We start from the raw sequence: 27,982 nt of genomic DNA, 5'->3' as shown, positions 1-27,982 counted from the left end.
GCCGCCATGTTGGCTGAGGGCACGGGCTGCCACGCGTTAAATAAAAGTAGTTTTTCGGTAAAAACGTTAAACAAACGCTTTATTCTCCGCGAAATCGGCATCCGCGCAGCGCCCTGCAGGGGCTGTCCCCTGTGTCACCGTGGCCGCCATGGCGGACCCTGCGCACCCCGCCGAGCTGTGCGGGAAGTGCCGCTGGGACAAGGCAGTGTCCATCGAGAGACACGGGAGTCCTCCAAAAATCAACTTTATTCGGGTAACGGAGAGAGAACATTGCCCCATACCTCTGTGGGGTGTCTCTGGAGTTTTTGGAAGGCACAGCTTCCTTTAATCCTCACTTTCTGACCACGTTTCCCTGCTCTCTTCGCCCTTGGCCGAGGCAGTAGGGAGGTACAGTCCCAATACTACATATTTCCCATTTAACGTGTATCCTCCCCCATCACAGTTGTATGAACATTAATATTCGATTTAAACTGACCCTGGATGAAGTTCATACTCACAGATCCATTCAGCCTGCACGTTTTTCCCTGAAGTTCAAACGGTTTGAGTTTCTTAAATCCCCACAGGCATTCCTTCATTGGTTCTTTCAAATTCAGTCATTACTAAAAACATGGACACCCATTTCTCCTGCAATTACTTAGACCCCCACGCCCTTTCCACCAGTGACCAATTCATTTTTTCACATTTAGTTGCCACATTTAGACCAATTGCTCATCTCATTACTGAGACGACCCCCCCCCAACACCCATTCTGCCAGGACCTGATTGGTTCTTACAGATAATTGGTTACATTTTTCATTAGTGAAGATCACAACACCACACTCTGCACTGGGGTTGGCCCCACCTCGAATATTTCGAGCAGTTTTGGTTACCAAAATACAAGATATTAAGCTGTGGGAGAGCATCCAAAAGAGCGAGACAAAGGTGGCGCCTTGAGGTGAAGCCATGGGAGGAGCAGCTGAGGGAGCTTGGTCTGTTCAGGGGACTGGGATGAGATGGGTTTGAAGGTGCCTCCAAACCATTCCAGAATTCCATGATAATCACAATAATTCCATGACAATCACAGTAATTCATGAGATGGTCTTGAAGGCTCCTCCAAACCCAAACCATTCCAGAATTCCATGATAATCGCAATAATTCCATGACAATCACAGTAATTCATGAGATGGTCTTGAAGGCTCCTCCAAACCCAAACCATTCCAGAATTCCATGATAATCGCAATAATTCCATGACAATCACAGTAATTCATGAGATGGTCTTGAAGGTGCTTCCCAACCCAAACCATCCCAGAATTCCACTATAATTGCAATTATTCAGATAATCACAATAATTCAGCTGTCCCTTACTCCAGCTAGAGCAGGAGCACCCAGCAGGAGAGAGGGGACCCGCTGAGGGTTCCTCGCCAGGGAAATGTGATTTTTGGGGATGGTTTTCGGCAGGACTGGATGATCGCTGTGGGGTCCCTTCCAGTTCAGGATATTCCCGGATTCTGTGATTCTGAGTTGTTCCCCTCCCAGCCCTGCTGGACCTGCTCGCTGCTGGAGGAGGAGGAGATGCTGTCGCTGCGTCTCCTCACCGCAATCGCCACCTTCTGTCGCGACATCAGCGAGAAAAAGCCGCATCCAGCAGCTGAGGCTTCCCCCAGTAACACTAGGTGGTACCAGAGCTCCACACAGGCTCAGCCAGGACTAGACCTCAAAAAAAAGAAAAAAAAAGGGAATTCTGAACCAGGGAGAGCTGAAGCTGCGATGTCTTAATGTGCTGCTGGCACGAGGAATCGAGTTTTCGCAGGGAAAAGGCCGACGGGACCTGTGAATAAAATAAAGATATTTTCTGGTCTTCAGGACTACAAGTGCAATGTGTTTGTGGTTAAAGTTGTTCAGCAGAGTGATGGTGTTACAGCACCTGGGAGGGAAAGTTTGAGGACCGATTCTGAGGGGATTTTTCACTAATAAGAATCAGTTAAAGAAAATCTAGGAAGGATTTTAATTTAAGCAGAACCTGCCCATGGCAGGGGGTTGAAACTGGATGGTTTTTAATGTCCCTTCTAACCCAAACCATTGAGGAATTCTATTCCATGGTTTCATCTTAAAAATGAAGTGTCCTGATACCTTTAATTCCTGATATCCTTAATATTAGCAGCACTCAGAATATGATCACCTTTTCCTTCAAGCAACTGCACACCCGGGCTGAAATATTCATGCATTAAAAAAAAAAAAAAAAAAAATCTCTCTTCCTGCAAATGAATATTTATTCCATGAATAATCTTTATGTCTTCGTGGCTTTCAACACATTTGGGCAAAATGTTTCAAGTTTCTGTGCTTACAATGACAAAATCTAAATCCGACACCTAAAGAGGTGGCTTGATTTCAGCTGTGTGGGGCATTTTCTAGAGACATAATTTCCTCCCTCTTGCTGCCTCCTTAGCACTACACGGTTTTAGCAACCTTGAGTAACTCAACACAGCAATTTGGGGGATGAAATGAAGTATGGAGATAGCAGGGAGAAATAACAACAGCAGAACTGGCCCTTGGCCAGAAGACTTTTCTCTAAAACTCTGCTCTCATGCAGAAATTCCTGATTCTCTGCCCATGGCAGGGGGCTGGGACTGGATGAGTTTTAAGGTCCCTTCCAACCCAAACCATCCTGTGATTCCATGATTTTGTGAAGTCCTGGGAGATGATCTTATGGCTAAATATGGTCAGGACTTGAGTGCTGTGCCTTGTCCAAGACCCAGTGACATCGGTGGTTCCTCTTTCCAGATGAAGAGTTGGCGGCGGCGGCTTATTTTTAGTGGTGTGGGTGTAAAATATTGAATTTCACATCGCCTGAGCTCGGTCTGCTCTGCCCTGGTGGGTTTTGTGCCCAGATCCAGCCAGGCTCGAGGTCTGGGGCTGACATCATGGAATCAGAGGATCCTGGAAGGGACCTTAGAGCTCATCCCGTTCCAATCCCAACACCTTCCACTATCCCAGATTGCTCCAAGCCCTGTCCAGCCTGGCCTTTGGCACTTCCAGGGATCCAGGGCAGCCACAGCTTCTCTGGAACCTGTGCCAGAAACATCTCAAAACACAGCTAGAAATGCAAACAGATTTATATATTTGACAGGTGATTCCCACATCCCTGCTTCCAGGAGACTCTGCAGCTGTTGGGACATCACCTGGAGACTGCAGCTCCCTGGGAATGAGCAGCTGAGGGCCAGAGGAGTGGGATTCTACCCTCCAGCTCCTCAAGGCAAAGGGAATTTCTCTCTGACCACAACAGCAAACAGACCATTAAAACATCTGTTCAAAAACCTTTCCACGTCCCATTTACATTCACTGCTACTTCATTCTGCTGCACAGTTTGTACCTGGTGAAAGGTTTGGGATAGATCAGTGGACTGGAAAAGGCTCTGAGGATCAAAACCTCCAATCCCACCTGGGCAAGTGCTAATCCAGCAGCTGAGCCCACCCCAGCTGACTCCTGTCACGCCTCTTGGGCGTGTTCGGCCCCAAAAATGACGTCCAGAGCTGGAAATGGAAAAGACATTCTTAGAATTGAGTTTTTGGGAAAGAGTTGTGGGGTTTTCAAGCTTTCTCTGAGGGGCTGTGAGGGCACATCCCCCCTTTTCACCTTTGGGGAGCCCCTCAGTGCTTTGCTGTGTGGGACCAGCTCAGGTTTCAGAAGGAACCAGGATTTAGGTGATTCTAATGTGTCTGTGAGGGAATGATGGCCCTGTTTCTACCCTGGTATTGCTGAGATGGGAGGAAACCAGCTCGGGTGTCCAAAAAAATCCTGGATTCAGGAGGAGGGCTTGGGATAAGAACGTGCCTCACTGTGCAGGAGGGAAATGGGAGCAGAGTGAGGAACGTGGGTGAAGCTCAGGGCCTGCAGGAGGGATCTGTTCCACCTAAATTACAAACAAGCTGTTACCTGAACCCTGATTTTGTGAGGGAATGAAATTTCTGTGGTGATGGCCCAGTGATGTTCCCCTCACAACCTCACCCCAATGTCATTCCTGAATTCTGGTGCCAACCAACTGGACAACAGTTCCAAATCCCAAAGGTAACACATTTAACAGATGTGCAAAAGAGAGAAACCCTTCATTCATTCCTTCTCTGAGTTTAATCACAACCAAAAAACTTCAAATCAGGAAGAAATGGGACAAACATTCCCAAACCATGGAAAAGCTCTCACACCTATGAGATACCAGAGGTCCACACAGGAGAAAACCCCCAAGAAGAGGACTCTGAGTGCTGACCAGGCAAGAGCTGCTCTGGGTGAGGTATGAATCCTGTTTTCTTCCCCCACGTGGTTTTCCTGGTGTGTAGGAAGGGAGAGCCCCACTTCAGTTTTGTTTAAAAGTCCCACAGCCCTGAGGCACAAATCCATTGGACACCAGGCTCCATCCCTTCCAGCACCGACAGGACTAACACAGATTTCAGCGCTTGAAAGAAAATGTTTTGTTCTGCTCTCTCCCCCTGTAACTCCTTTCCTCTCTCAAGACCACATAAAGCAGGAGTGAGATGCTGGGAGAAGGATGGTTCTCTGGGTAGTTCAGAACACATGAAATGCTCTCTTTTTTTGGACAAGAGGCAGGCCAGGGCAGGAGAATCCCACAGAGGCACCGGTGCTGCTCCCCGAGCCAGGCAGAGTCCCGGCAGTGAGCACTGGAGATGCTCCTGCCCCGGCACAGCGGCGGCCAAGAGCTCTCGATTTAAGAACCAGATGAGTCTGAACCTCCTTGGAATTCCTTCAAAAATCTGCCAGCACTCTCCTCCCCGCCGAAAACCGGATAAATCCCCTTCGTATTCCCGGCTCCGAGCGAGGCCCTGAAATATTATCAGTGCTCTTTGACACCCTACCTGCCCCTCATCCCACCTGGCTTTCCACAAAACGCATTTCCTCTGCTTTCAGGGGGAAAAAAGTCAGATTCATTCAAGCCCTGACACTCCTCCAGCACTTGGGTGATCAAGTCCTCTCCGGTTTATATTTGATATTTTAATAGGGTTTCCTTTTGGCCCTTTAATGAGTTTTTATTCCCCTCTGTGCATCAGACGCTTCAGTCTGACCGACAGTTTTACTCACCCCATGTGGAGGAATATGAACAGCCAGGACAACCTTTTCTTCCTGTGGCAAGCTTTGCTCTGCCAACATTTTTCTTCAGCTCGCAGTCGGGGGATGTGTCCTGACCCTTTCCTCGCCCATCCTCCAGCCCTGGAGCTGGGATGTTCCCGCTGCTGCTGAGGCAGGAACAAACCCAGCAAGGAAGGAGGGAGAAAAAGAGGGAGAAAAGAGTCAAAATTAAAGCAAATGTGGGGTTTGGCTTGTCTGAGCAGCTGAATTCTGTTGCTTCAGTCTCAGCCCAGGCATGGGGGACAATTTATTATAGGGTGCAGTGAGTGGGACAGGCTGGGGCTGTGCTTGTGCCTGTGGAGAGCTCCATTCATAGAAATTCGGAATTACAGAAGGGTTCGGGTTGGAAAGAACTTAAAAAACCATCCCATTGCACCCCCAACAGCTTCCACTGTCCCAGGGTGCTCCAAGCCCTGTCCAGCCTGGCTTTGGACACTTCCAGGGATCCAGGGACAGCCACAGCTTCTCTGGGAATCTGTGCCAGGGCCTCCCACCTTCATAGGAAGGAATTCCTTCCCAATTCCCCACCTAAACTGCCTCTCTTTCAGTTTCTCTCTTGTCCTGTCCCTACAGAAGTTATTTCTGACATACCCCAAGCTGAGCATGGAGAGAGAGCAGATCTCATCCTGCAGGGCAGGAGGTGCTCAGTGTCCTGCTGGAAAAGGTCCCTGATTGATCCTCCTGGGCATGGGGCACTCCCCAATCCTGGCCCCAGCTGGAGGTGCCAGGTCCCATTTTTCCCCCACGGATGGCAGCAGTGGCTGACGCCACAGGAGGGGTTGGTGCAGGACACCTGGCTGGAGTTCTAAGGGATCCCACACCCCACGTGCTGCACAATAAATCAGTGCCAGTGCAGGCCCCCAAACCCTGCTGGACAGTGGGGATGGGATGGGATGGGATGGGATGGGATGGGATGGGATGGGATGGGATGGGATGGGATGGGATGGGGAGGGGAAAGGCAGAGCCACCCAAGGAATTGGGACCCCACATGGACAGCAGTACCTGGTCTGAGTGATCCTGGGCTACTGGAATTCTGCAGCACAGAAATTCATGGAAAAACTGAAATAAAGCAAATTTTGGGCTAGAAAAGATTGACATGAGATCTGTAAACCCTTTTTTGAGGTGTTTCATTCTGCATTTTAGGAATTCTCAAGGTGCCCAGTGCTGTCTGCAGGCACAGGGGTCCCAGCAGCGCCTTGTGCTTAATTCCACAGATCCAACAGAATTACAGAGTTTAAAACCATCTCTTATTGAAGGTTCCACATTCAACTTGGGTTGGTTTTTGATGTTGCAGGAGGCTGATGCTCATCTGCTGAGAATTAGGAGGTTATTATTCTATAATCCAAATTGCCTCTTATCCATAGGCAGAAAATGACAGGAATATTTAAGCCCGTTGCCCAGATTACAAACTTGGTGGCAGAGCTCTGCACCCAGCAGTATCTTGCATTTGATAGCTGCCAATAATTTCAGTCAACTGTTTAACATCTGGCATTACTATTTAATGTCTGGCTTAAGCTGTAACCTTTTTCCCCCCCCCCTGCTTTTAGAAAAGCTTTTTCTGCTTTGAGAGAATTTTGATTACTAAAGCCTTGCCCAGGACAGATTTATCCTGTGATTTAACATTTTCTGATGGAGCCTCATTTTGAATCAGTTGAATAATTGGCAGTGACTTTGGTATTAAACTGATTCATGATGTACATGCAGGTCCTTCAATAATTGAACATTATTGTCTTTATAATCAAAGCCCCTTTTTGTCCATTAAAAACTATTGGAAACAGTCTGGTGATCTGCTTTAATTAAAAATAAAGTGCAGAGGATTGGGAATGAGCAGGGATGAGAGGCACTCTGTGGCCCTGAGCAGCTCCAAGATGGGCTGAGGAGTCCAAAGCCAGGTTGGATGTGCTTTGGAGCAACCTTGGGTAGGTTGAGGTGGGATATTGGGATTCAGGAATTCAGGAATTCCACTGGGAGGGTGGGCAGGCCCTGGCACAGATTCCCAGAGCAGCTGGGGCTGCCCCTGGATCCCTGGAGGTGCCCAAGGCCAGGCTGGACGGGGCTTGGAGCAGCCTGGGATTGTGAAGGGTGTTGGGATGGGAACTGGATGAGCTTTACAATTCCCTTCTACCCCAAACCACTCCAGGATCTCTGATTAAATAGATTTTCTCTCTGCTTCTTTCGAGGGCTCTCAACTGGGATCAGTTAAAAAAACCTGGGGAGCGCATGAGAGAAATCCACAACGCTCAGCACCGTGAGGTGTTTTGGGTGAAGAACAAACACAAAAGGCCCAAATCCCTCTCTTTTGGGATCAGCACAGCTGCTGTGGCTGGATCTTGGTGTCCCTGATCCTGGGGGCAGCCCTGGGATGAGCATCCATGCAAGGAATCCCACTGGGAGAGGCTGGTGGGGCCTCGGCTCCCCGAAATGCGAGGTGTCCTTTTCACACTGCAGCCCTGGCCAGCCTCTGGCAGGGCTCTGATCTAACAGGTTTTGCATAGCTGCTAGACATCTTCCTAATAGCATCCCCTGGGAATTCTAAATTTCACTCACAGCCTCTAAATTTTCATTAAGAGCAGTCACACACGGAGAATGATGGATTAGATTTTATTGTTGGAAAATCTCCAGATAAAATTAAAGTGCTTCTTTATTTTCTGAAACCTTTACCTTTCCCCTGTGGTGCCCTATAAATAAGGTATCAAATAATGTTTATCCTTTTGAATTCTGCCATCTTACATGTTTCATGCTTAGTCCTGACCACTTTCCTGCCTGTGAAGAGATGTCACTCTTCAGTTAAATCCCAGGAACAGACAGCTACCTCATGGATTTCATTGTGCAGCAGCCTGACCGTGTCCCAGAGCCTTCACTTCAACCCAGTATTTATAAATACAGCGTTGTCTCCTTCCCTTTCCTGGAAGCCTTTCTTTCATTTCCTTCCTCTTTCCATCAAATTCCCTCTGTCCTTTCTTTTATCCCCACTTCTCCAGCCTCTCTGTGTCCATCTCATCCTGCAGACAGATGAGGCACAGCTTTGGGATGTGCTGGGATCACGGGGCTGAGGCACTTCCAGCCTCCACCAGCCAAACCCTGAGAAGTGGGATCTGCTCCCGCTGCCCCTGGCCAGCAGATTTTTATAGCAGATGTTGTTTTTTTCCTCAGTGAAATTTAAAAAAAACCCCCACTATTATTTTAGGACTTTAATAGTTTTTGAGATGCTTTTAGTCTCCCCTTGAAAAAGCAAGAGCCCTGCAGGCAGTTGGTAGGAAGCATCCAAGAGCTGGGAATGCTGCTGTGATTCATACTGGTGTCAGCTCAGTTAAATTCAATTCCACAGGGATTTATCCAGCCAGGCCTCCAAACAAGTTTTAGACAGCATCTCCCACCCCCAAACCTCACACTTGACAGCATCTTAAATTCATCCAGAGAATGGCCAGGGCTGGGAAGGGTTCCTGCTTCCCACCTCAGCCCAGGGAATCAGCAGCCTTGCCCAGGGGAGGGAGAAAAGCAGGATTGCAGCTGGATTGACACAATTCATCACAGCCATGGGGGTCCCCATGGCTCAGACTGGGGCAGGGTCCCACTGAGCACTTACCTCAAGGATGTCCCTGGCAGGGCTGTCCCCAGCCCAGGAGCTCTGGTCACCCCTTGGGCACTGCAGGTGGGTCCTGGGCTTGTGCAGACCCCCAGGACAGGGGATTGTCCTCAGAGCATGGCCAGGGCTGCCTTTCCAGCCCTCCTGAACCTCTCCTGCTGCTGCTTCCCCACAGCACAGGCTGCCCTCAAGGCTCATTCCCACCATTTTGGGACATTTTGCTGTGATTTATGTACTTAAATAGGAAGATATTCCACACCAGCACAGAGCCAAGCCAAAGCCTTGTCTCAAAGTTCCTCCAACCTGCCTGGATCAGCCAGGATTCAACTTCCCTTCTGCACAAAGAAGGTGAAGAGCTCTCCAAGAGGAATAACTTCCCCTTCTCCTTAAAATGCCTCTCCCAGGAGCATGTGAGGGAGTTACACAGGTGACCGTGGGTGAAACTCATTAAAATCTTAAGGATTTGGCCAATTTGTACCAACTGGGCACCAGGCCCTTGGTTTTGCCCCCAGTTTTGATTATCCACCCCTGACCTAAGGGCTGCTTCCCAGAGCAAGGACCCCAGGAAGAACCCACGAGCATCCTTGGTCGTTGTCCCTCCCTTTCCCTTTGTAAAAAAATTCTCAAAACTCTTCTCAGGCCAGAAGAAAAATTACCCACAGGCTGGGGAACAAACAGAACAAGATCCCAGCCTCATCCTCTCTGCTGCACCTTCATGTCATCCCAAAGGAAGCAGCAAAGGGAGGAAAACTCCCTGGATTTATTGGCCACTTTTACAGCTTTGTGGGTGCCACGTTCCGCAGGCAGCCGTGCCAAGAAAACCCTTTGTGCTTCCAGAGACCTCTGAGGGACAGAGGTGAGCCAGAGAGGAGGCAAAAGCTGGAAAGGGGGGAAATTTACCTTGTAAATCTGGTACCAGTGAGGTGCCAGAGGTGACCAAAAGGTGCCACAAAAAGGAGTGAGATCTCAGCCGTCCCCTTCCCGCACTGGAGTCCTGACGCCCACGGCTGGGAGAGGCGCCAGGGTTATTTCTGGGGAGGGTTTGTGCAAGTTCCAAGCAGAGCCTCAGCAAAAAGGAGACATGAGGGAGAGATGGAGCTTTCTTTTGAGCAGAGATGTTGGAAACACATGGGAGAGAAGAGTTGGAGCACCCACTCTGAGGGGCTGGGGGTGCACAGCCATGGACCAAACCCAGCTGTCCCACAGCAGCTCCTGAGCTGGAGTGACAAATCCAGGGATCCCCAGGGCCTCCCTCAGAGCTGCTCCCAGTCCCACTGCAGCTCTGGGTGCAGGATCACAAGGCCACAGTTGCAAATCCAGTTTAGTGGAGCAGAGGGGGCTTCCCTAAAGGCCAATCCTCAGCTGAGGACAGAGCGAGAGCAAAGGGCACAGGGAAGCACAGGACCTTTGACTCCCTTTCCATTTGGGAGGGAGGTGTTGATGTTTTAAATGCCAAGATGGATGGAGAATTGGCAGTGTCTTGCATTCATGAGGTCACTGAGAAGCTAAAAACCCCCTCCTTTTCCATGGCTGTGGTAAGAAGGCAGCATTGGGTTAGAAGTGAGCGAGCGAGGGCTGGGCACGGCTCCCAGCACGCTCCAGAGGCTGTTGTGCAAGGATCAGCTGGACACCAGCCTGTCCCTGTCCTGCTGCTGGGGCCATCCTGCCTCTGCACCCTTCCTTGTCTCCCTCCCCTGAGGATGGAGCAGAGCAGCTGCAGCTCAGCTCATCGGGCACAAAATCCTCGTGCTCCTGTCCAGTGCCTCTCTGGGACCCCAATCTCAGGGCAGAAAATCCTCGTGTTCCTGTCCAGTGCCTCTCTGGGACCCCAATCCCAGGGCACAAAATCCTCGTGCTCCTGTCCAGTGCCTCTCTGGGACCCCAATTCCAATCCCAGGGCAGAAAATCCTCATGTTCCTGTCCAGTGCCTCTCTGGGACCCCAATCCCAGGGCAGAAAATCCTCGTGTTCCTGTCCAGTGCCTCTCTGGGACCCAAATCTCAGGGCACAAAATCCTCGTGTTCCTGTCCAGTGCCTCTCTGGGACCCCAATCCCAGGGCAGAAAATCCTCGTGTTCTTGCCTGGTGCCTCTTTGGGATCTCAATCTCAGGGCAGAAAATCCTCGTGTTCCTGTCCAGTGCCTCTCTGGGACCCCAATTCCAATCCCAGGGCAGAAAATCCTCATGTTCTTGCCTGGTGCCTCTCCAAGGCCCTGATCTCAGGGCTTGGGGACAGGTTTGCTCTGCCTGGGCTGAGCTCTTCACCTCCTGCCTCGTTCCAATAGCACCCAGAGCTGAGCAGGGCCAAATCCAAGCATTTTTTCATGGATGAAAATGTTCAACAAGGTCCTTCTGGCTGCCATTGCCCCCAGGTAGGAACACCTGAAGTACCACAGCTCCAAAGCTTGTGAGGAGAAGGAAGAAATGATTTTTATGAATTTTATATTTGACTTCCTGGTTGTTCCTGGAATTTTGCACATCACCCCTGACAGAGAGGAGTGGCCCAGCTGCTTCTCCCAGGGATTCTTTGCTCTTCCACCAGCCCATCCTGGGCTAATTTTCCTATTCCTAAACCCAGAGTAATTAATACTGAGTAACCTCTGAGGGATTTCACAACTCTCAAAGTTCTGATATTTTTCTCAGTATGGAATTCTGGAAAGAAACTTCTGAGGAAAATCACATCAAAAATGGACTTTCAGTATTTTTTCCCCCTTAATCAAAAATAAGGTTCTGATTTTTAGCAACAACAATAACCTGAAAAAAGAACGGGATTAACTCGAGAGCTCCTTCACTTTCACTCCATTTCTTTTGCCCCTCCACAGGGAAATCCTCAATGCACAGTTCCCAAACGTTAATGAACACCAGCCCTTTCTCGGTACCTTTTAGGGCCTGATTCACCAGGATCATCCATAAATATTCCTTTAAAAACCTTCCTGAGGAGCTCCCGAGGGCAGCCCGTGTCAGGAAATGTCGGATATTTCTCCCTCTCCTCCTTGAGCCGTTGGTAGCCTGCTCGGGAAAGAACAGATGCGTTAAAAGTTGGGAGATTTACAGCATCCCCCCACACACGGGAGCCATAAACCCACAATTTGTTCCATTCCCAGAGCAGCCTCTGCCCGCTGCAGGACCTTTCATCGCTGCTGGAAAGCTGCCTTGAAAAAAACCCCCTCTCTTTTATGGCCACACGGACACAAAGTTCAGCTCCCGGTGCCTCAAAGATGGAGATGGGGGAAGGAAGAGATGAATTCGCTGCCCCTCTGGTGCTCTCCTGGCCAGGGAGATATCCCAGACTGGGAATATTGATGGGAGCAGGGCCAGGAGGGTGGGAATGCCCTGACACACAAGGTGTGCTCGAGCTGTGACCCTCAGGTGATCACTGCTGGGCCTGGTACCTGCTCCTGACCTCCAGTGGGAGCATAAAAATCCCTGCATGACCAAGGAACTGCAGCTCAGTCCAGCCTAACAAAACCCAGCCTGGACAAAGGTGTTGGTGCAAACACCAACATCACCCTCAGAGCTCTGCATTTCTGGCTCAAGCAGACTGTGATGCAGCCAGATTTATTCCTGATATCCAGTGCTGGAATTAGCAAACATCCAGAGGAGCTCCTTGATCTGCCTCTGGGATTTCATTGCTGAGCACAACCCAAACCTGCTTCACCTTCTGCTCCCAAGGAGATGCCCCCAAAGCACAAAGGGTTAAACCTCTGTCCAGTCTGCCCTTCCAGCTTCCCCCAGTTTGCAAAGGGAGGGAAGGGAAGGATTAGAGGGGAGAGATTTATGGAGAGCCCATCCCAGAGCCTCCGTTTGATGCTGGGGGAACAGCCCTGCTCCAACAAAGGGGCTGTAAAGCACTGCCCGCCACAAAACCCTCTGTTGGGGGCAGCCAAATCCCTCCTGGGATTATCCTGGCCTGGAGAGACCCTGGAAAGAAAGGCTGCCCCCTTTTTCTGGCTGCATTATTCACAAAGAGCTGGTGAAATACTCACGGCTGCCCCGTAAATCTGCCGGGGCTGCACAGACATTTGGGCTGGGAGGAAACGAAGGGCTCGGGGCTTGGCCTGCGTCCCCCATCCCAACTGGGGTGTCCCTGGAGCAGGGAGAGCAGATCCATGCCCTGGAACCCCTTGGGGTGCTGCTCTGGGCAGGGAGAGGAGCCTGGAGTCACATCTGGGGTGGGTGGATGGTCCCAGGTCGCTGTTCCCACCAAACCAGGGGGCTCTGAATTGTTCCAGGGATGCAGGGATGGATCCTGGAGATGGAAATCAGGAGGAACCAACACTAGAATGAACAGCTCTGCCTTTCATCCAACCCTGAGCAGCTCTCCCTTAACCCCTTCAGATGTCACAGCCCCTCGGGGTCACTGGAGCTCACCCAATAAAGAAGGACCAAGTGACCTCTTAGAATGGGTTTTTTTCCTCCTTTCCATAGTTTTTTTTTTTTTTGTTTTGTTTTTTTTTTTTTTTTTTTTTTTTAAGCAGAAGAGGAGGAATTAATGGAAAACTAGAAGTGCTCCATTTTAAGTGAGAAATGGCAGAAGAAGCCTGCTGGCACTCACCAGCCAAGAAGCAGCTGGTGTTGGATGGGAGCTCAGAGCAAGCTGTGATCCACAGGCTCTGGCTCTCCAAAGGGGAGGAGGCAATAACTCCCACTCTGTCACAGTCACTTTGTCACCCCCTGAGGCTGCTCCAGGCCCTCACCTGTGTCCCCTGCAGTGGGATGCCTGCTCTCCCACACATCTGTCCTCAGAGAGCCACAGAACCCTTCCTGCTCCAGGGAAGGCATCACCAGCCCTTGCTCAGCTTCCCACCATCAGCACCTGTTTGGAGCAGCATCCCGAAAAACCCTGGAGAGCTCAGACCTGGCTGTGCTGGAGAAAAAGCAGAAATAAGCAAACTCTCCTGGCTACCAACAAAATCCATGCCATGACAACGACAACAAACAACAGCAAAAAAAAGTTCCTTCCTAATTTCAGCTTCTGGTCATAAAATTTTACTTTCATGGAACAGCGTGAAATCTGCACAGCCTGAGCAGGGGTTTTTCATAAAAGGCAGAGCTGGTGGAATATCCCAGCCAAGGTGTTTTTATAAGCCAGAAGAAGAGAGACAGAAACACAGAAAGAAAATAATTTTCTTGACTTCCTTCCAGAAAGGAATTTTATTTAGATTTCCTTTAGCCAGGCTGAACCTCTCCTGCCTCTCCTTGCATGGGTTTTATCAGAGCCCTCCCAGCAAATCCAAACCACTCATTCCTGTTTGCATCTGAGCCCCAATGCCTTTAAAATCTTGGAATTTTGAGGAACAGAGCGATTTGCAGGGGGAATTTGGCTCCTTCTTAGCCCAAAACACAAACCAGAGTGTGGAAGTTGAGCCCTGCACCCAGGGTAACGCTGCTCTTCCAACACCCCGAGGATGGGGGAAAACACTTCCCACCAGCCAAATCTATGAGGTTTGAGGAGAAAATAATGTCTGCTAAAGGGCCAGAAACAGCTCTCAGCCCGGTGAAAAATGACTTCCAAATGCCCCCTGCTCTGGGGATTTCATGAGGGAAGATGGATCTTTCTATCCTTTTTCCTTTCTTCTTCATTTCTCAACTCTTGACCCCCGCTGGAGCAGGGAGCTGGCGGGTGAGAGCCCTCGGCAGAGGAAACGCTTCCTCCAGTTCATTTGTCTCCATGCTCTGTGCAGCTGAAGATGCTCCTGTGGCCCAGAGGATGCTGTTCCCAGCCCTGCCCATCCCAAATCCTCCAGCCTGGATTTGCAGCTCCAACTTTGCCACTGAGAAAACCCAAGCCAGAGCAGTTTTGGCCCTGCTTTGGGGCAGCTTGGCAGCCCGGGACTGAGAGAGGCTGATGTGCTGAAGGAAATCAGAGAGGTTGGAGTTTGCCTGGCCATGGGGGGCCAGCTGGGAAGGATATTGCTGGGAACTGCCTCCCAGGTGCCTCAGATCCCAGGAAAGCTGCTCTGGATAACCCCAGCTCAAAGCCCTCAGCTCAGAGAGCGGCACCAAGCACGAATCTCAGGCACAGATCTCAAATCCCTTAAAACCCCTGGGAAACACCCCCTCAACTCAAGGTGCAAAGGCAAAATATTGCCCAGCATAGAATCCTGGCATGGTTTGGGTTGGAAGGGACCTGAAAAATCCCCCTGTTCCACCCCTGCCATGGGCAGGACACTTCCACTGCCCCAGGTCACTCAGCATTCCCAAGGTCATTGGAAAGCACCAGGGATCCAACAGGGAAAGGAGGGTGTGGTTTGAGGCTTCCTTTTTAGGAGATAATCTAAGCTGGAGCATGGAGAACCAGAGCCCAGAGGCTGAAAGATGAAGAAATCCCTTTCTGAAAGAAATTTCTGCTTAGCACCTTATTTATAATTAGAGTGGAAATCGCTAAAATGGGAAGATCTGTGTCATTCCAACCTCTGGGGATTTTTGAGGCGTCTCAGGGAGCCCCAAACACACATTTCCCTGGATGTTGTCCACAGAGCCAGGCTGGAAGGGGAAAGAAGGGAGAAAGGGGTGAAAAAGGGAATGCTGAGGTGTCTCCCCAGCCTTTCTTCTCTCTTGGTCTGAACATGGGGTCCTGATTTTCCTTCTGTTCTCAGGGAGAGGCAGAACCTACTGGATTTCAGCCCTTTTCTCTTAGATTGGCTGTCCAGTTAAAAACTAGGACATTCAAATCCCACATTTCCAAGCTGGGCCTCGATCCTTAGCAAAATAAAACTCAGGAGGAGAATTTTTATAGCACAATTTGCTGCTCACCATGAAGGCTTGAAGAGGCCAAAGAGCCTGGCCTGCAGCTTTGCTGGGGAAAAGGATCCTCCTGCCCTCCTCCTCCTCCTCCTCAGCTTCCCTTTGGCTTCCAGCAGCCCACGATCCAGGGAAAACACAGCAAGGGCCACTGTTATTCTTTATGGAGGCAGGAGAGGAAAAGAGGCAGCATCCAAAGCTCAATGTGAGATGGAAAAGGCATCCAAGCTCTGCAGCACTGGATGAAACAAAGCGCACACAGAACCCAGGGAAATGCTGGGATTTCTTGGGAGTGGGAGTGGAACTGTCTGTGTTTGCCTTGGAGAAGGGGCAAGGAGCCACAGGGTTGCATCTCAGCAGGTGCTGCTTTTCAGCACAGAGATGTGGAGGGAGACAAAGCTCTCCTGCCAGGCAGTTCCTGTGTCCCAAATCCTCAAATCCCAATCCCATCCCATGCACAGGTGATGCTCACACAGCTCCTGCCAGGCTGTTCCTGTGTCCCAAATCCTCAAATCCCAATCCCATCCCATGGCCAGGTGATGCTCACACAGCTCCTGCCAGGCTGTTCCTGTGTCCCAAATCCTCAAATCCCAATCCCAATCCCATCCCATGCACAAGTGAAGCTCACACAGCTCCTGCCAGGCTGTTCCTGTGTCCCAAATCCTCAAATCCCAATCCCAATCCCATCCCATGCACAAGTGAAGCTCACACAGCTCCTGCCAGGCTGTTCCTGTGTCCCAAATCCTCAAATCCCAATCCCAATCCCAATCCCATCCCATGGCCAGGTGATGCTCACACAGCTGCCAGGCTGTTCCTGTGTCCCAAATTCTAAAATCCCAATCCCATCCCATGGCCAGGTGATGCTCACACAGCTCCTGCCAGGCTGTTCCTCTGTCCCAGCTCCTCAGACCCCAGTCCCATTCCATGCACAGCTGATACCCACACACCTCAAACAGATTTTTGCAGGAAGAGAAGGCAAAAAAAAAAAAAAAGAAAAATAAAAATCAAGGCATCAGCATTCCATGAGCTTTATCCAGACTTTGCTCCATTTTTCCTAAGCTGGCTCCTGTCCAGACCTTCCCTCACTGCTCTGGGCTGGGGGGCTTTGATCTGGAGAGGATTTGTCCTGGTGGGATGGAGAGCACTGGAGCTGGACAGGAAAGAGCCATTGGAGCATCCTGATATTGCTTCAATATCTCCATAACAGACCAGACCCCAAAGCTCATCTGTGTCCCACCCACAGCCCATGACACCTTCCACATCCCAGGCTGCTCCAAGCTCTGCCCAGCCTGGCCTTGGACACTTCCAGGGATCCAGGAGCAGCCCCAGCTCCTCTGGCAATCTGTGCCAATTCCTCCCAGGGAGGAATTCCTGTATCCCAATATCCCATCCATCCCTGCCCTTTGACAATTTAAATCCATTCCCCCTCTGCCTGCTGCTCTATGCTCTTGGAACAGCATCTCCCCATTTTTTTTTTGCAAGCTCCCTTCACGTGGATATCCGAACAAATCCAGGGAGCAAATATTAATTCTGAATTAATATTTCCCGTGCTGAAGGCTCTGCTCTTCCCAGGGCGTTCCTTTGTCTCTGCAGCGGCTGCAAAAGCAGCTGCGGGGTCTTGGCTGGGGGATTTCCCCTGATGTGGAGGCAACAGGAGGAGTTTTCACCTGATCTCAAACAATGCCATGCACAGAGGGCCACATTGTTCCCCTGCCATTTGGAAGCAATTACCTGCATGTTACGTAAAACTTTTATGAAACGCCGGCAGAAATTCGGTAACGTGTTAATCAGGGGCTGAGTGACATCTGCTCGGTGCCCGAGGTTCGGGAGCTGCGGGAGGAGGGCTCGGCCCTTCCCGGTGATTACCAAAACACATTGCTCCTTTTTGCGGCCTCCCACGTGTTAATTTTTCAGATTTATCCTCCCAGGCTCCCGGTGTTCTGCCTGCACTCAACATCTGCTCCATCCCTGCCTTCCACGGCTCTGCCCCGCCGAGATCCCGAGGCTGCTCCGGCTCAGGGAGCTCAGGCACTTTGCTGAACTAATCCACAGGACAATTCCCAGGGAAAGCTGGCTCGTTTCTGCCATCAAAAGGGATTTGCAGATGGATTCAAAGCTAAAAAACCCCACAGGTGTAGGGAAAAATTTGCTCAGGGCAAGGCTTGGTCAGCCTGGGGCTGAGAAGTGGGGTGGGACATGTCCTGGGGAGATGCTCAGGGCATTCCTGTTGTGACTGATGTCCTGGGGAGATGCTCAGGGTGTTCCTGTTCCTGATGTCCTGGAGAGATGCTCAGGGCATTCCTGTTGTGGCTGATGTCCTGCAGAGATGCTCAGGGCATTCCCGTTCCTGGCTGCTCCTGCACACCTGGAGTCACTCCCTGCCCGTAGAGAGCCATGAAATCCTCTGGGAATGCTCATCCTCAGAGCAGGGAATGGTGTGGGATGGGAGGGAGCCTGGAGCTCCTCTCATTCCTGCCCCTTCCACTCCCCCAGGCTGCTCCAAGCTGTCTTGGTTTGAAAAGCCAGGTGCCTGCTAGGGAGGGCAGGAGCCTCCTGTGAAATGGGGAATGCAAACCCCATCCCACCAAATTATTATAATTTTGAAATTAAGGGGCTCTCAGGCAAAGATATGGGAATAGAAATAACAGTTTTTTACTAGGAAAATTAAAAATGCAAATGCAAGGGTACAAACCAAAAAAAAAACAACAACCCCACTGCCAGAGTCAGACCATGCCCTGTCCCCTGTGTGTCAGGGGGTGGCCCAGCCCCATCCCATGGGGGCTCAGCCCTCCTGCAGTGCCAGCTGTGGCTCTGCTGGAGCAGGGATCCTGCACAAGGGGGGAGTTTTCCTCTGCAGCTCCAGGGCTGCTGCAGATGGGCCTGGGCTCCCTCTGGCAATGCAGGGCAGCAGAAGCTGCTCCTCTGGCAATGCACTGGGCAAAGGCTGCCCTGGTGTCCCAAAGCTCAGATTGTACCCAGGTAGGAATGCTTGGCTCCTCCCCTGGGCGGAGCATCTCCCCATGGGATGGTGGAATTGGATCAGCCCTGCAGGGACACTCAGTGGCCATGGACAGAAGATAATTAATAATCATCTTCTGTTAATGTTAATTATCTGTTAAGAGAATTAATAATGGCCCATGAACAGAAGGTGTCTCCTGGGGGAAGGATTGGCTGTGGAAGAGTTAAGAGAGCTGCCCAATGAACAGGAGATGATAAGTGCCCCACCTCTAACAGATGGAAGTGGAACACACACCCCCATTTCCAACCTCAGACACAAGCCCTGCCCAGCCTGTCTGCAGGATGGGTTTGGGAGCACTGGGAATCCCCATGGAACCATGACAGAATGAGGATTTCACCCCAAAGTGACTTCCCAGAAAAGCTTCCTGCAGGTAATTCCCGTGCATTTCCCTGGGTCTTACTCCAGGAGAAACTCCCCCTATCCACGAGCCAAAAGCTTTGTGTGCTCCTGTCAGACCCCATTTCTAATTTATGCTTTTTTGATTATTCTGCTCCCTCACCCGTGCTCTGCTCCCCTTTCCCAATAAAAATTACAGCTTCCATTTATCATTTTTCCAAAGGCTGCCATAAATTCTGTTTGTTCTATCCCTCCCTCACCTCACACCAGCTCTGTCCTCCTCCCTCTGGGGTTGTGGCATTGCTGTCACCTCACACATCTCCTTCCTTCCTTTTTGGAGAAGGAGATAGAAACAAAAAATAAGAAATAAAAAATAAGGAATAAAAAAATAAGAAATAAGAAACAAAAAAAACCCAAAAGCAAATACCAGAACCAAACCAAACCAAACAATCCCCCAATCCTGAAATCTTTCCAGGTCATCTCCAAAGCTGTAGAATGACTGAGATTCCACACAAATAAAACTCCTATAGTTTTACAGCAGAATTTCCTGATTTTTCCCTTTTTTTCCCCAGGAATTAGCAGCAGCTTGGAGAGGCAGGAGTGACACTGGTTGCCCTCAGAGCCGAAATTTTTTTTGGGGAGTCTCTACTTTAATCTTTCTTTTTTAAACGCAGCCCTTAAAGAAGCTGCTCTGACTCCAACATGATTTGAAAGCACCGAGCTCTGGCTGCACTTCCAGCGCCCAAATGTGTGACCTTGGATGACACCAATCTGCCAGAAAAGCAGGAAAAAGAAAAGGTGTTGCTGATATTTATTTTCTTCTCTGGTTCCTCATCCATCATCAGGGAAATTCGCTCTTGGCAGTGCCGGCCACTTCCTCAAGCGCAGCCAAGGTGACCACGAAAATTAGCATCAAACCCCACAAGGTTTTCCATCATGGACACGTTGTTTTTCACTGGACACAAATCCTGAGGTGTTTCCCTTTTATTCTGCATCCACAGGGATCAGGTTGTTACTCCAGGCATTGCTCCGTGCGCTGACGGATTCTCCAAACGGGAAAGTGAAATTTCTGTGTTTCACCGGAGAAATTCCCCCCCATCCTCCCCAGCTGAACGGCTCAAAACGGCTGCACCGCCCCAGAGCTCAGACACAAAACTCCACTTTCACCCTCCCTCATCGATTTTTTGCTCAGTGAGAAGCCCTGGAGGAGCAGATTTCCCTGGCAGAGCCAAGGAACACAGACGTGCACGTGGGAGCACCGATGGGAGTTCAGGAGCTGCACCCAGGGCCTTGCTGGAGCTCCCACCTCTGCCATTCCCAGCTGGGGACTGCAGGGATGCTCTGGGAAAAGGAGTTTTCCATCCCAGAATCGCTGAGGTTGGGAAAGAACTCCAAGCTGGGCCTGATCCCCACTTGTCCCCAGCCCAGAGCACTGAGTGCCACCTCCAGGAATTCCTGGGACATCTCCAAGGTGGGGACTCCAAACTTCCCTGGGCAGTTCCAATGCCTGAGCACCCTTTCCATGGGGAAATTCTCCCCAGTATCCACCCTGAGCTCCCCTGGCCCAGCCTGAGGCCGTTCCCTCTCCTCCTGTCCCTGTTCCCTGTCCCCTCCTGGCAGGAGTTGTGCAAAGTCAGAAATTCCTCCTGACCCCCCTTTTTCTCCAGGCTGAGCCCTTTCCCAGCTCCCTCCTGCACATGCCAGGAATGTCCAGCCCCAGTTCCAGAGGGTTTTCATGGGGAGCCTTTCCCTGGGCCGAGGATGGAGGAGTTTGGCTGAGGGTGTTGTGAGGACTGGGGTGGCCGTGGCTGCTGGCACAGCTGCCCCATCCCTTCAGCAGGAATTTCCCCATGGAAAGGCGCTCAGGCACTGGAAGGGGCTGCCCAGGGAGCTGTGGAGAGCCCATCCCTGGAGGTGCCCAGGAATTCCTGGAGGTGGCTCTGAGAGCTCTGGGCTGGGGACAAGGTGGGCATTGGGCACTCAATGACCTTGGAGTTCTTTTCCACCCTAAAAGATTCTGGGATTCTCATCCCCAGGCAAGGCAGGCAGGCAGTGCCAGTGGGAGCTGTAATTAATTAGGGTTAATTCATTAAGTGCTATTAAAATTGGGGTGTCATCCAGGGATGCTCGCCAGGGCAGAGTCCAAGGAATTCTGAGCTTGGAGGGACTGAGGGCAGGTGAGGAGCTCCTGATGGCCCCTGAGCTGGAGAAGGCACTCAGGATTTGCTCCATGGCTCTGTAGGATCCTCATCCTCAAGGAATAATAATAAATAATACATTTATTAATAGAGATATATAGATAGAATATATAATATGCATTATATAATGTATATAATATAAATTTTTATATATTGTATATTATATATACACACATATATATACATTATATATATATTATATATATACACACATATATATAATTATATATATAATATATATAATTATATATATATAATTATATATATAATATATATAATTATATATATATAATTATATATATATATAATATATATATAATGTATATAATATACATATTTATATTTTTCATGTATATATATTCAAGGAATAAAATAGAATAAAAGTGGGAAAAATCCCCCTCAGCAACAGGAAGGTGGAAATTCCCTGCAGGGATAACCTTGACTGCCCCAACACCCCCAGGCACTGCCTGAATGATGAACTGGGCTGGAATCACAGCCAGAAACCCAAAAATGTGGGGATTCGAGAGGTTCCTGTGCAGGGGTGGGGGGCACTAGAGGGCACTGTCGCCTGCAGATCGGGACAGGGAGGATTCTGAAAGATATCCCGAGATCTCAGCCCTGCATCCCGACCTCTGGAATGAGGGACTGGGCCAGAAAAAACCCAGTATTTTTAAAAAATAAAAATTAAAAAAAAAATTATAAAAATAATAATAATGATGATATTAATAGTAACAACAACAATAATAGTTATTTCAACAAATACTTCCTAATATCAGGTATTTAATACCACAGTATCATATATTTAAAAATAAAACCTTCTCAGGCTGCTGGGAGATGCTGTGGGGGATCTGTGGGTGAAATACCCAAACCTTTTCTCCCAGAATATTGCAATAAATGGGATTTTTAACGTCTTCCAACCTGCTCAGCCTCGGGCCTGCTCCAAAAGTAGCCAAGGCATTTCCTGGGCTGGAGAGGGTCAGACCTCTGGAGAGTGTTTGCCTCTGGGTTCCTCTTTCCAGGAGGGATTTTCTGTGGGATTTTGCTCTGGAGCAGTGGGAGGGGAGGAAGGCACAGGGGCTGCCTAAGGAAAAGTCATGGAGCGAATGCTCACAGGTAAAAATTCACTTGTTAAAAAAAGAAATGAAGGAAAAAGGGAATTCTGCCCCTGCAGCTGATCCTTCCCAGGGCAGGGAGCTGGGCTGGGCTGGGCTGGGAGCAGCTCTGATTTCCAGGGTGCAGCTGTGGGGATGTGGAGACAGAACAGAAATTCCTCACCTGGAGTTCAGCCCAGAGCCCAGGACTGGGCAGGATTTGGGGATCCATCATCTCTGCTTGGAGAGGGAAGGGTTAAAGCCTTGAGGACTCCAGGTACAGCAGCTCCGGTGGCTGGAGTTAATTCCAGACTGAAACCAACCACGAGTGGGAACCTTTAGGGAAAGAAAAGGGGAAAATATTTCCTTTGCCTCCCTGAAACAACAACTCCCAAATTCCCAGTGCCCTGGTGAGGCTGGGGAGGGGTCTGGGCTCACACTCCTGGGTGACCTCAGGCTCCTGGGTGACCTCAGGCTCCTGGGTGACCTCACTCCTGCTCCACACCTGCCCCAGGACCAGCCAGGGGTGCAGGAGAGGCAGGAAAATTCCTGCTGTGGATCCCAAAGATCCCATCCCAAAGATCCCATCCCAAAGATCCCATCCCATCCCATTATCCCATCCCATCCCATCCCAGCTGCCCCTCTGGGAGAGCTCCAGGTCTGGATCCAGAGCTCTGGGAGAGCTCAGGGTGTGGGGGAGCCCTGATCCATCAGCAGCCCCCAGCCTGCTGGAGCCCACCCCAACCTTCCCAGCTTTTGTCCTGGTGGGATCACCTGGCAGGAAATGAGCTCCCCCCACCCGGGGCTGCCTTGGGAGCGGCTTTTCCCAGGTGAGCAGGAGCACAGGAACAAGGTGGGAGGTTCCACAGGCTCCTGCTGCTGCTTTGAGACCCAGGAGAAGTGGGAAAAACAACTTTTTGGGGACCCCCCCGTGGCTGGGTCACCCTGGTGCGCCTCCACTCCCCCAGGCTGATCTTATCTCGCAGAGATTTATTTCCAGTCTTCTTTTCAAGACATGATGTCAGGATTCTAATAACCTGACTGAGGCAAATCCTGGCTGGAATTCCCGTTGTGTTTATCAATTTCCTCCTCTCTTTTCTTTTCTTGTCTCGGTTAATCATGGAACAGCCCCATGGAAAAGTGCTGTTAGCCCGACCTCCCAGCCAAGGCAGGCCTGCTCCCTGCTTCATCCAGGTTATTTTTAAAAATCCCCCAGGGCTCAGAACTGTTGAATCACAGGAGTGGAGAGGAGCTGTGAGCTCATGGGCTCTGTCTGCTGGCCAGGGCAGCTCCCCCAGCTCCGCTCCTCCTTGGGCTCCCTTGGAGCTTTTCCTGCTGGGCAGCAGAGCTCACACCCAGCTCTCCGTGGATGCCATGCTGGGAAGGAGAAAGGTCCAGAGCTGGCCTGAGGGGTTTGAGGCTGATCTGTGGGATGGGAGAAAGGATTGGGAACTGCCCTGCCTGGACCATGGGGGCACAGGACCTGGAATGCTGCTCCAGGAGCCCGGGAATTGCCAGGAAGGGATTGGTCCTGGTCAAACCTCTCATCTTCCCTGACCCAAACCTCTCCCGATGCTGTGCCAGCCCTGGGGCTTGTGAACAAGATGGGCAGCCCAAAAGTGGACGGGCTAATTAGCTGCACAACGGCTGTTAATTGGTTTTGGGGCAGAAATGTCTCAGATCTCCTGCGGACATCCCTGCCTGGAGCAGGAGTTCCTCCTGCACATCCACGGTGCCCAAACCTGCTCTGCTTCCCCCTGGGGGCTGGGATGGCTGCCGGGGTCTCCCCTGGCTGCTGGCCCTGCCCGGCCAAGGTGCCCAAAGCCCGAGGTGCCCTCGGTCCCTGGCGGCGCTCGGCTCTGCCCCAGCCTTATCTGCCTGGAGTAATCACAAATAATTGGTGGCTCCCCAGTGGCCTGATCTAATAGCAGCACGAATAAAGTTATTTTGAACAGTTGTTCATGAGTTCATCTCCTGGAAAGCCTCAGCCCCAGCTGTTGCTGTGCTTTTGATTAAAAAAAAAATAAAATAAAAAATTAAACTCAAACTGGGGATTAGCGGGGCTAAGCACGTCTCAGCCCTCCCTCCTCCCCGTGTCAGGTGCCCGGCCGGGCTATAAACGCCTCTTTGTGTGCGGCTGCCTCGGCCCTTTCTGCCGGAGCTGGCACAGGCACCGCGGCGCCTTGGCAGGCTCGGGATGTGGGGCAGGGATGTGGGGATGTGGGGCAGGGATGTGGGCAGGGATGTGGGGCAGGGATGTGGGGATGTGGGGCAGGGATATGGGGCAGGGATGCTGGGCAGGGATGTGGGGCAGGGATGTGGGGATGTGGGGCAGGGATGTGGGGATGTGGGGCAGGGATGCTGGGCAGGGATGTGGGGCAGGGATGCCAGGCAGGGATGTGGGGCAGGGATGCTGGGCAGGGATGTGGGGATGCCAGGCAGGGATGTGGGGCAGGGATGTGGGGATGCCAGGCAGGGATCCGGGGCAGGGATGCCGGGCAGGGATGTGGAGCAAGGATGTGGGGCAGGGATGTGGGCAGGGATATGGAGCAGGGATGCCGGCCAGGGATATGGAGCAGGGATGCTGGCCCGAGGTGCCCGGCCCGCCTGGCAGCGGCGCCCGCGGCAGCCTCAGCATCCAAATGGTGGCCCAGGCCTCCGGCCAAGTCCATTTGTTAATGGTCAAGCTCCGGGGAGCTGCGCGGGGAGAGGAGAATTAGGCACGAGCAGGGCGGAGGGAGGGCGGCAGCGGGGTTGGGGCTGGGGACAGGGGCTCTGCGGGTGGCACTGCGGGGGCCTGGGGACAGTGTGATGGCCGGGGTCCTGCAGCACGAAGCGTCCCCAAAGCCCCGGAGTGGCGGTGTCCCCTCGGCCACAGCCGAGCCGCCGGCGCTGCCCCCGCTGCGGAGCAGCCGGACAGGAGGGGACCCCTGGAATCCCGGCCCCAGCCCAGCCCGGCGATGTCACCGCGCGGGTCACCTCGCACAGGTGCTCGGGGACATCCCCAGGACATTCCCGGGTCCGGCTGCTGCTCCTGGAGCTGCTCCGGGGAGCGCAGAGCGGCTCAGCCCCGGGGCTGCGGCTCCGGGGGCTCCGGGGGCTCCGGGGGCTCCGGGCTCTGCTTTCCCCCCGCTCCGGTCCCTGCTCGGACCAGCCCAGCAGGGCGCAGGACGGGAATGTCCCCTCTGTCCTGCGAGGTGTGATGACCCGAAAAACTCGCGCTGATGCCCCGAAAAACCCGCGCTCGGGCCCCGCAAAACCCGCACTAAGGATCTGCAAAACCCGCACTCGGGCCCCGCAAAACCCGCGCTCAGGCTCTACTAAACCCGCGCTCAGGCCCCGCAAAACCCGCGCTCCTCAGGCCCCGCAAAACCCGCGCTCAGGCTCTACTAAACCCGCGCTGAGGCCCCGTAAAACCCGCGCCGCAGCGGCCGGGCTGAGCCGGGGCAGGGCCGATCCAGCTCCCAGCCCCAAATCCCAGGATTTGGCCGGGCCCAGCCGTGCTCTGGCAGCGGCGGGGTTGGGCTGGGGGCAGCCGCTGCCGTGACCCCCCGCTCTGTGCCCGGCACAGCTGTCGGCACGCGGGGCCAGCGGTGCCTCCACATCTGGCCGCGCATCCCTGCAGCTGGAGGGGAGCGGCGGGGGCAGCTCCTCCCGCAGCTGCGGGGCTCTGGCTGCTGGCAAAGGCCCTGCCCGGAGCCCTCTGCCCATCGCGGGGTTTGGGGGAGCTCTGCACGTTCGGGGATGTTCTTGCTGAGATGGGGTAATTAGGGAGAGGATACGGACAATAAGGAAGAGTTTCACGCTTAACTTCCCTTGTCCAATCAATTAGGTAGGAACAGAGTCACTCCATCCGTCCATCCATCCCTCCTCCTGAACAAAGACAATTTTAAAAGCACAGCGATGAACTCGCACCAATAATCACCCAAATATTAGGAAAAACTGGGAGCAATGCAGTGAAAAAAGGGAAAATTAGGTCAAAAAGCAGAAAGAAATGGATAGCACCAAATCCTTGACACACTCCAGGCTGAACATGCAGAATATTGCCTCAAAGCATAAACTGATAAGGAAATGATAATAAATAGACTTAATGAAGATATTTATTCCCAATCTCTGAATCCCCTTCTCCAACCCTTTCCCTCTTTCAAAAATAAAGACACAAACCAGTGCAGGTTTCCCTGGGCCGGTTCCACCCAGCATTTCTTGCCCTGCCTCTTATTTTCCTGCTCAGCATCAGCCTCCAAACATCTGGGTGGTGGTGGAGCTGGGAGCTGGAAGCGCCACAATGCAGTGAGAAAGGATGTTTTTGTGCTATTTCCAACCTTCCCAGAACAGAGACCTTCAGAAAGCCCCTCACAAAGGCTGCTTTCTTCCTCCCCATCACTTTGAAACGCTGGGTGAGATCCTCCCTTATCTGCCCTCAGCAGCCTCGTACGAGACAGAGACGATCAAAAAGGAGGGGGAAGGGGTGACAGAAACCCCGGCCAACTCTGGCTTTTTCTGGTGGTTCTGTTTGTTTCTTTTTTAGCTTCTTTTGGTTCAAACTGGAGTTTTGGAGCCCCTCCAGCCTCCTCTGTGCTGGGGGAGGATGTGGGATCACAAAGATTTACAGGAGACCCCCACGGATTACAATTCTGCTTCTCCCCCATATTAAAATTTCTTTTCTTTTTTTTTTTTTTTTGGTAAAATATTGAATCAGAGTACATTTAGGGGAGAAGTTTTAAGCAGCTGCACTGCTGAGCACCCCTCATCCATCCCCACAGGATCCAGCTCCCTCCCTCAGCCCTTGGACTGAGCTCCCCACAGCCTGGGGAAGCCTCCCAGCTGTATCCCCACCCCACACCTCTTTTGGGGTGCCATCCCCTGTCAGGAAGGCCTGAAGCACCAGGATTTGTTATCCTGCAGAGCTGCATCCCTCAGCTCCCTGAAGAGCAGAGCAGGAGCCCAGCAGGAAGGGACAACACGGATGAAGCTGCTCTGGGGGAGCTTCCTGCTCTTCAGAGCATCCTCATGGAAAATCCCTGAGGGCTCAGAACACTGACACATCCCTGGAGCAGGGCACAGGGACTCAGGGAACCCAAGCAGGGCATGTTTGACCCCATTTGGCAGCACCAATGAGTGGACAGGGAATAACCCCAGCCCAGCCCCACACTGAGCTCCCATTCCCAAATCCTGGAAAACCAGGACATCCCTTCCTTACAGCACATCCCTGCTCGCAGGCAGCCTGAGAACATATTTTATCTTCTACATAATCACAAGGAGGAGGATAATAAAAAAAAAAAAAAAAAAGAAAAAAAGAAATTATTAAAAAAAAATCCCCTCGCCTTCAAGATTCCCAGACAGTTCACTCAGCATCCTCATGCTACTGATGTAATCCTGGAGGAAAATCCCCTGGGCCTGGGGAGCTGGAGCTGCTCCCAGCCTGTTCCTGCACTGGGGGTGGGCAGCCCCCAGAGCCCCCCAGAGCTGCACCCCTGCAGCACCCTGGGCACGTCTTTATGGCCCCATTTATGCACTTGTTGAGTGCCTGAGCTCCCCCTGCCCCCACGGGGAACATTAATAGCTCAGCAGAGCTCTTTGCTAATTCCATTTTCTGTCCTTTGTGCTCAGCTGCAAGAAAAATTAGCCAGGAATAAAAAATGACCTCATGATAAACAGCACTCAAGCCCAGCACTGCTGATTCCTGAGCAGGTACTGCCTGCAGCCCCAACAACCTTCACCCTGCACTGAGAACAAGCTCAGGGCGAGCCCCGAGCTGAGGGGGGACAGTGGAACAGGAGATGAGGCCGTGGCACGGGGCCAGGGGGCAGATCTGACCCCAATTGCTCCATCCCCAGCTGGTTCAGTGATTCACTCATGCAGGGCCTGGCCTGGCTGCCAGGCTGGGGCTGCTCTC

General features: G+C 51.7%; 1 long non-coding RNA gene across 3 annotated transcripts; it reads right to left on the bottom strand.

The window, feature by feature from the left end:
- Positions 1–62: 62 nt before the first annotated feature.
- LOC136563462 (uncharacterized) lies at positions 63–22,391 on the bottom strand. 3 transcript variants are annotated; one of them, XR_010784624.1, is made up of 4 exons: positions 22,271–22,391; positions 11,578–12,947; positions 5,067–5,218; positions 63–1,806 (listed from the first exon to the last, which is right to left on the bottom strand). It is a non-coding gene; the product is annotated as an uncharacterized lncRNA (long non-coding RNA). The 3 variants fall into 3 exon arrangements; XR_010784622.1 differs by lacking the exon at positions 22,271–22,391 and having other exon boundaries at positions 11,578–13,107; XR_010784623.1 differs by lacking the exon at positions 22,271–22,391 and having other exon boundaries at positions 63–1,691; positions 11,578–13,107.
- Positions 22,392–27,982: the final 5,591 nt, after the last annotated feature.

The sequence above is a fragment of the Molothrus aeneus genome, chromosome 16 (genome assembly GCF_037042795.1).
Source record: "Molothrus aeneus isolate 106 chromosome 16, BPBGC_Maene_1.0, whole genome shotgun sequence".
NCBI classification, from domain to species: Eukaryota; Metazoa; Chordata; class Aves; order Passeriformes; family Icteridae; genus Molothrus; species Molothrus aeneus.
The sequence above is the reverse complement of the archived record's forward strand: the minus strand, read 5'-3'. Positions and strand labels throughout refer to the sequence as shown.